This window comes from Heptranchias perlo, unplaced genomic scaffold (assembly GCF_035084215.1).
Source record: "Heptranchias perlo isolate sHepPer1 unplaced genomic scaffold, sHepPer1.hap1 HAP1_SCAFFOLD_815, whole genome shotgun sequence".
NCBI lineage: Eukaryota > Metazoa > Chordata > Chondrichthyes > Hexanchiformes > Hexanchidae > Heptranchias > Heptranchias perlo.
In genome coordinates this window covers 80,001-86,763 of record NW_027139850.1, presented here as the reverse complement: position 1 = coordinate 86,763, position 6,763 = coordinate 80,001, and positions in this window count along the sequence as shown.

The window sequence follows — 6,763 nt, the reverse complement described above, 5'->3', positions numbered from 1 at the left end:
TTGGTCTCTGAGCATTCTTTTGGATTCTGGTTAATCATTTGCCACTTTTTTAAAAATGTTGCCACTTTGTTTAATGCTTTCTGGTCAACCTTTCCCTCTTTCAGACTTCACCGCGGCACATTGCTTCAGCCTCCTGGTTAATCATTTCACCCCTTTTAATCATTTTTGCAACTTTTGGTTAACCATTTCCCCAGCTTCTGGTTAACCATTTCCCCTTTGGGACTTAGTCTCTGAGCATTCTTTTGGATTCTGGTTAATCATTTGCCAATTTTTTAAAAATGTTGCCACTTTTGTTTAATGCTTTCTGGTCAACCTTTCCCTCTTTCAGACTTCACCGCGGCACATTGCTTTAGCCTCCTGGTTAATCATTTCACCCTTTTAATCATTTTGCAACTTTTGGTTAACCATTTCCCCCAGCTTCTGGTTAACCATTTCCCCTTTGGGACTTAGTCTCTGAGCATTCTTTGGGATTCTGGTTAATCATTTGCCACTTTTTTAAAAATGTTGCCGCTTTTGTTTAATGCTTTCCCTGCTTTGTGGTCAACCTTTTCCCCTTTAGGACTTCACCGCGGCACATTGCTTCAGCCTCCTGGTTAATCATTTCACCCCTTTTAATCATTTTTGCAACTTTGGTTAACCATTTCCCCCAGCTTCTGGTTAACCATTTCCCCTTTGGGACTTGGTCTCTGAGCATTCTTTGGGATTCTGGTTAATCATTTGCCACTTTTAAAAATGTTGCCGCTTTTGTTTAATGCTTTCCCTGCTTTCTGGTCAACCTTTTCCCCTTTAGGACTTCACCGCAGCACATTGCTTTAGCCTCCTGGTTAATCATTTCACCCCTTTTAATCATTTTTGCAACTTTTGGTTAACCATTTCCCCAGCTTCTGGTTAACCATTTCCCCTTTGGGACTTAGTCTCTGAGCATTCTTTTGGGATTCTGGTTAACCATTTGCCAATTTTTTTAAATGTTGCCACTTTTGTTTAATGCTTTCTGGTCAACCTTTCCTCTTTCAGACTTCACCGCCGCACATAATTTTCGACTTCTGGTTGATCATTTCACCCCTTTTAATCATTTTTGCAACTTTTGGTTAACCATTTCCCCCAGCTTCTGGTTAACCATTTCCCCTTTGGGACTTAGTCCCTGAGCATTCTTTTGGATTCTGGTTAATCATTTGCCACTTTTTTAAAATTTTGCCGCTTTTGTTTAATCGTTTCCCTGCTATGTGGTCAACCTTTTCCCTTTCAGACTTCATCGCCGCGCATTGTTGTCGACTTCTGGTTAATCATTTTTCCCCTTTAAATCTTTTTTTGCCACTTTTGTTAACCATTTCACCCAGCTTCTGGTTAACCATTTGCCCCATTTTACTGAATTTTTCCGCTTTGGTTTAATCATTTCCCTGCTTTCTTGTCAAGCACTTTGCTTTTGCCTTCTGGTTAAACATTTCTCCCCTTTTAATCCTTTTTCCCACTTTTGGTTCACCAGTTCACCCAGCTTCTGGTTCACCATTTCCCCTTTGGGACTTAAGTCTCTGAGCATTCTTTTGGGATTCTGGTTAACCATTTGCCACTTTTTAAAAAATGTTGCTGCTTTTGTTTAATGCTTTCCCTGCTTTCTGGTCAACCTTTTCCTCTTTCCGACTTCATCGCCGCACCTTGTTTACGACATCCGGTTAAACATTTCTCCCCTTTCAATCCTTTTTGCCACTTTTGGTTAAGCAGTTCAACCAGCTTCTGGTTAACCATTTGCCCCTTCTTACTGAATTTTTCTGCTTTTGTTTAATCATTTCCCTGCTTTATGGTCAACCTTTTCCCCTTTAGGACTTCGCCGCCGCACTTTGCTTTCGCCTTCTGGTTAATCATTTCACAACATTTTAATCCTTTTTCCCACTTTTGGTTAAACAGTTCACCAGCTTCTGGTTAACCATTTGCCCCTTTGGGACTTAAGTCTCTGAGCATTATTTTGGGATTCTGGTTAACCATTTGCCACTTTTTAAAAAATGTTGCCGCTTTTGTTTAATCGTTTCCCTGCTTTCTGGTCAACCTTTTCTCCTTTAGGACTTCGCCGCCGCACTTTGCTTTCGCCTTCTGGTTAATCATTTCACCCCTTTTAATCCTTTTTCCCACTTTTGGTTAAACAGTTCACCCAGCTTCTGGTTAACCATTTGCCCCTTTGGGACTTAAGTCTCTGAGCATTCTTTTGGGATTCTGGTTCACCATTTGTCCCTTTTTAAAAGATATTGCTGCTTCTGTTTAATCCTTTCCCTGCTTTGCGGTCAACCTTTTCCTCTTTCAGACTTCATCGCCGCGCATTGTTTTCGACATCTGGTTCAACATTTCTCCCCTTTTAATCCTCTTTCCCACTTTTGGTTAAGCAGTTCACCCAACTTCTGGTTAACCATTTGCCCCTTTTTACTGAATTTTTCTGCTTTGGTTTAATCATTTCCCTGCTTTATGGTCAACCTTTTCCCCTTTAGGACTTTGACGCGGCACATTGCTTTCGCCTTCTGGTTAATCATTTCACCCCTTTTAATCCTTTTTCCCACTTTTGGTTAAACAGTTCACCCAGCTACTGGTTAACCATTTCCCCTTTGGCACTTAAGTCTCTGAGCATTCTTTTGGGATTCTGGTAAACCATTTGTCCCTTTTTAAAAAATGCTGCTGCTTTTGTTTAATGCTTGCCCTGCTTTGCGGTCGATCATTTCACCCCTTTTAATCCATTTTTGCCACTTTGGGTTAAACAGTTCACACAACTTCTGGTTCACCATTTCACATTTCGGAACTTTTATTCCCACCATTACTTTGGGCTTCTGGTTCATCATTTCACGCTGTTTTACAAATCTTTGCCGCTTCACTTTTAATCCACAAACCGTGGCTCGCTTTCGGGTGGGGGGGGGGTAGCGGGTTTGGGCCGGGCACTCGACATCCCGGTGTGCGACCGGGTTCGTTCTGGTACCGCTCGGTGCCCCTCGTCCTGCTCTTGCCGCGGAAGCAAACCAGACGACCGTCGGTCTCACGCCCGAGGGGAGAGGAGGCGGAAAGCGGTTTGCAGCCTTTCGCTGTACCTCCGGCGGGCAGCGCCGCACCTCCGAGTGCTCGGTACCGTTCGCTGCGCCTCGTCCGGCCGCACGCAGCGAGCCAAACCCGGAGGAAATCGGCCTGTGCCTTCTCGAGATATGGTGGGCCTCCGGGTGGGACGGACAAACCGGGGCCCCGAGCTCGCTTTCGGCGGCCCGGCACTCGACTTCCCGGTGTCCGAACGTGATCCTTCCGGTACCCTTCGGTGCCCCTTGCCCGACTCCAGCTCCCGTGCTGAAGCGGAGTCGGTCGGCCTGACGGCCGCCGAGTTAGCCAGCGGAAAGCGGTGCGCAGCCTTTCGCTTGCAGCTCCGGCGGGCAGCGCCGCACCTCCGGCTGCTCAGTGCCGTCCGCTGCTCCCCTTCCGGCTGCACGCAGCGAACCATACCCGGAGGAAATCGGCCTCGGCCTTCCGGAGATATGGGCCTGCGAGTGGGACCAATAAATCGGTGCACATTTCCGGCTCGGTTTCCGGCCTCGGCACTATCAGTTCACGCCGTCGACCGACGTCGTTCTGGCACGGTTCCGTTGCTCCTTGATCCGGTCCAGCCACGGTAATCAGCCGAAGATGGTGGGGGGGGGACACATTGCCCGCCGAGTTAGCCGGAGGAAATCGGCCTCGGACTTCCTCAGATATCAGCCTCCGGGTGGGACAGACAAACCGGGGACCCGAGCACGCTTTCGGCGGCCCGCTGGTCGACTTCCCGGTGTGCGACCGGGTTCGTTCCGGTACCGTTCGCTGCCCCTCGTCCTGCTCTAGCCGCGGAGACAAACCCGACGACCGTCGGTCTCACGCCCGCGGAGGGAGGTGGCGGAAAGTGGTTTGCAGCCTTTCGCTGTACCTCCGGCGGGCAGCGCCCGACCTCCGAGTGCTCGGTACCGTCCGCTGCGCCTGGTCCTGCCGCACACAACGAGCCATACCCGTGGAAATCGGCCTGTGCCTTCCAGAGATATGGGCCTCCGGGTGGGACGGACAAACCGGGGCCCCGTGCTCGCTTTCGGCGGCCCGCTAGTCGACTTCCCGGTGTGCGACCGGGTTCCTTCCGGTACCGTTCGCTGCCCCTCGTCCTGCTCTAGCCGCGGAAACAAACCCGACGACCGTCGGTCTCACGCCCGCGGAGGGAGGCGGCGGAAAGTGGTTTGCAGCCTTTCGCTGTACCTCCGGCGGGCAGCGCCCGACCTCCGAGTGCTCGGTACCGTCCGCTGCGCCTGGTCCGGCCGCACGCAACGAGCCATACCCGGAGGAAATCGGCCTGTGCCTTCCGGAGATATGGGCCTCCGGGTGGGACGGACAAACCGGGGCCCCGAGCGGTGGCACCCTGCTCGCTTTCGGCGGCCCGGCACTCGACTTCCCGGTGTGCGAACGTCATCGTTCCGGTACCCTTCGGTGCCCCTTGCCCCACTCTAGCTCCGGTGCTAAAGCGGAGTCGGTCGGTCTCACGGACGCCGAGTTAGCAGGCGGAAAGGGGTGCGCAGCCTTTCGCTGTCACTCCGGCGGGCAGCACCGCACCTCCGAGTGCTCGGTACCGAACGCTGCGCCTCCTCCTGCCGCACGCAACGAGCCATACCCGGAGGAAATCGGCCTCGGCGTTCCGGAGTTATCCGCCTCCGAGTGGGCCTGACCAAGCGGGGTGAACTGGAAATCATTAACCAACGTACTTCCATGTTTTCACCCGCAGAGGGCAGCACTCTCTTCTCCGTTTTAAACTGGGCCGACCCGGCTCCGTTTCGAGACCCGGCACTCGACTTCCCGGTGTGCGACCGGGTTCGTTCCGGTACCGTTCGCTGCCCCTCGTCCTGCTCTAGCCGCGGAACTAAACCCGACGACCGTCGGTCTCACGCCCGCGGAGGGAGGCGGCGGAAAGTGGTTTGCAGCCTTTCGCTGTACCTCCGGCGGGCAGCGCCCGACCTCCGAGTGCTCGGTACCGTCCGCTGCGCCTGGTCCGGCCGCACACAACGAGCCATACCCGGAGGAAATCGGCCTGTGCCTTCCGGAGATATGGGCCTCCGGGTGGGACGGACAAACCGGGGCCCCGAGCGGTGGCACCCTGCTCGCTTTCGGCGGCCCGGCACTCGACTTCCCGGTGTGCGAACGTCATCGTTCCGGTACCCTTCGGTGCCCCTTGCCCCACTCTAGCTCCGGTGCTAAAGCGGAGTCGGTCGGTCTCACGGACGCCGAGTTAGCAGGCGGAAAGGGGTGCGCAGCCTTTCGCTGTCACTCCGGCGGGCAGCACCGCACCTCCGAGTGCTCGGTACCGAACGCTGCGCCTCCTCCTGCCGCACGCAACGAGCCATACCCGGAGGAAATCGGCCTCGGCGTTCCGGAGTTATCCGCCTCCGAGTGGGCCTGACCAAGCGGGGTGAACTGGAAATCATTAACCAACGTACTTCCATGTTTTCACCCGCAGAGGGCAGCACTCTCTTCTCCGTTTTAAACTGGGCCGACCCGGCTCCGTTTCGAGACCCGGCACTCGACTTCCCGGTGTGCGACCGGGTTCGTTCCGGTACCGTTCGCTGCCCCTCGTCCTGCTCTAGCCGCGGAACTAAACCGACGACCGTCGGTCTCACGCCCGCGGAGGGAGGCGGCGGAAAGTGGTTTGCAGCCTTTCGCTGTACCTCCGGCGGGCAGCGCCCGACCTCCGAGTGCTCGGTACCGTCCGCTGCGCCTGGTCCGGCCGCACACAACGAGCCATACCCGGTGGAAATCGGCCTGTGCCTTCCGGAGATATGGGCCTCCGGGTGGGACGGACAAACCGGGGCCCCGAGCTCGCTTTCGGCGGCCCGCTAGTCGACTTCCCGGTGTGCGAACGTCATCCTTCCGGTACTCAACCGTGCCCCTTGCCCCACTCTAGCTCCGGCGGTAAAGCGGAGTCGGTCGGTCTCACGGACGCCGAGTTAGCAGGCGGAAAGCGGTGCGCAGCCTTTCGCTGTCACTCCGGCGGGCAGCATCGCACCTCCCAGTGCTCGGTACCGTCCGCTGCGCCTGGTCCGGCCGCACACAACGAGCCATACCCGGAGGAAATCGGCCTGTGCCTTCCGGAGATATGGGCCTCCGGGTGGGACGGACAAACCGGGGCCCCGAGCGGTGGCACCCTGCTCGCTTTCAGCGGCCCGTCACTCGACTTCCCGGTATGCGAACGTGATCGTTCCGGTACCCTTCGGTGCCCCTTGCCCCACTCTAGCTCCGGTGCTAAAGCGGAGTCGGTCGGTCTCACGGACGCCGAGTTACCAGGCGGAAAGCGGTGCGCAGCCTTTCGCTGTCACTCCGGCGGGCAGCACCGCATCTCCGAGTGCTCGGTACCGTACGCTGCGCCGCCTCCTGCCGCACGCAACGAGCCATACCCGGAGGAAATCGGCCTCGGCGTTCCGGAGTTATCCGCCTCCGAGTGGGCCTGACCAAGCGGGGTGAACTGGAAATCATTAACCAACGTACTTCCAGGTTTTCACCCGCAGAGGGCAGCACTCTATTCTCCGTTTTAAATTGGGCCGACCCGGCTCCGTTTCGAGACCCGGCACTCGACTTCCCGGTGTGCGAACGTGATCGTTCCGGTACCCAACCGTGCCCCTTGCCCCACTCTAGCTCCGGCGGTAAAGCGAAGTCGGTCGGTCTCACGGACGCCGAGTTAGCAGGCGGAAAGCGGTGCGCAGCCTTTCGCTGTCACTCCGGCGGGCAGCATCGCACCTCCCAG